This window comes from Octopus bimaculoides, chromosome 24 (assembly GCF_001194135.2).
Source record: "Octopus bimaculoides isolate UCB-OBI-ISO-001 chromosome 24, ASM119413v2, whole genome shotgun sequence".
NCBI lineage: Eukaryota > Metazoa > Mollusca > Cephalopoda > Octopoda > Octopodidae > Octopus > Octopus bimaculoides.
Genome location: NC_069004.1, coordinates 20,194,363 through 20,196,736, shown reverse-complemented (window position 1 = coordinate 20,196,736; position 2,374 = coordinate 20,194,363).

Sequence of the window (2,374 nt, the reverse complement as noted above, 5' to 3'; positions counted from 1 at the left end):
TGTATGTATTTATATATGTATGTATATATATATACATGTGTGTATGTATTTATATATGTATGTATATATATATACATGTGTGTATGTATTTATATATGTATATATATATATATATACATGTGTGTATGTATTTATATATGCACATATATATACAAATGTGTGTATATATATATATGTGTGTATATATATATATATGTATATATATATATATATGTGTATATATATATATATGTATATATATATATATATGTATATATATGCATGTACATATATGTATGTGTATAAAAAATGCCCTTTACTTTAGCAAGTGGTCTGAAGTCTGTATATGGCATGATATAATTTTTTTAATCAAATTATTTATAAGCTTTGACACTTTTTCTTCATGAAGGTGTGTGGGCAGTAATATTTTAAAACATGTTCAAAATAATTATAAATATTGCAAAAACTAATTGAAATATTGTGAAAAGTGTTAGTCTTGTATGATAATTTTATATAGGTCAAAGTGTGACCTAATTTTAACCAGTGGTGGCCATATTGTTTTGAATTTTATAAAATAAAAAATTTTAGTTTGTGTGTATATCTATGTGTATATATGTGTGTGTATATCTAGGTGTGTGTGTGTGTGCATGTTGACTGCTTTTGGTGTTTTAAAACAGAACCACTACACACTGAATTGTGCCTGTAGCATGCAAATTGCTTTGTCAAGTATTGAGTGTCTTAATTGTTATGGCTGTTTTCAATCAACTCAAATGACTACACTCAGTGTTGCATGTTTATTATTGCAGCTTGAATTCTTTAGAACAAAAAAGAAAAAAAATTAAATTGGGTGGGCTGGTATTATATATTTTATGGATTTTGAAAATTATGATTTAAAATAAAATGTGGTACCTCCTGGTTTTTACTATTTCAAGCCATGAATAAGAATAATTTTGGTTGACTTTCAATAAATTAACTGGATTATGGGTTAAAATCTCGTATACCCCTTCCCAACTCAGTTAATTTAAGTTTTCAAAAATAATAATAATACATGCCTCTTTCCCTTAAATGCAGTTTAATGTTTATTGAAGGTCAATAAAAATGAACTTGTGATCAATTAAAGAACTTCTCTCATTGCTGTATCAAAACTGATGCAGTTCTGAAGTAGTTCAGGCAGTGGATTTTGACTGGCTTAGCATACCATATTTTATCAGTTATTATATATATATATATATATATATATATTTCTTTTTCTTTTTTTTCTTTTCCCAGTTTTAATGTTTTAGATCTTTGGTATTTGATTTATGAACTTTACATTCAGTCTATTTATTTTGTATTTACTTTCATTGAAATAAACATTCAAAAATAAAATGAGAATATGGAAAAAAATGCCTTATTTGTTCTTCTGTTAGTGATAAATAATATTTTGTAGAATACAATTTACATAAATGACTATGTTGAAATGCTTGGCTTTCTCATCTGGTATTTTATTGGTGGACGGTGAAGATTACCCCTTACTGTCATTAGAAGATTATGTAACAAGTTGTGATGTTTACATCTTTCTTCAGTGTAAATTGCATAGAAGAAACTAAAGTGAAGATGTTGAATCAGTCTGCTTCTACAATATAGCACTCTATTGGTGTCTATCTGAAGCAGAAGGCCTCAATTGTGGGATGAAAAAGGAAGAGTTGATGACTTGAAAGCTTTGACACTTTTTCTTCATGAAGGTTGATACTTGATACTCTGTTGGCCCTGAAAGAGCAAAGTTGACCCCAGTTGGATTTGAACTTGGAAGGTAAAGAGCATGCAACTAAATACTCGAGTCTGTCAATTCTGCTGGTCCCCTGCCTTTGTTTTGCTATTGATAGCTTTAAGTGCCACTTATTTTGCCTCGAGTTAATCCTGAACAAGCAGCTCTATGTTAGGTTTTTCTGTCTGCGACCATCTCAACTTCATCCTATGTCCAAGAAACCCAGGATTAAATTATACATGTCCTTTTTATAAGCCAAGCTGTGGTTGAGGGAGATTGACCCCTGTTTCTAGCTGATCAGAGGATATTAAACCGACAGGTTTATGGTCGAGACCTCTGGGGATCTTGGCCCCCTGGACCATATCCCAACTTACTGCTATTAAGGCAGAGATTGCTATCCACAAGTGCGAGCCTCATGAGTGGCTGTTCCAGTGCATCTCCCTCATTATCTTCTAGCACAACACCTTTTCCATTTTGTCTGCTGGTCCATGTTTCTATTATTGTGAAAGGCAAAATTCTCCATTAATCCCAACAGTTATTCAAAACCTGACTCTTTCACATTTTAAGTGACTTGGAGAAGAGAAAACTGAATAAACCCCTATTAAATCTGGTTCAGCAGTTAGCAGGAGAGTTAACCAAGTGTGAGAG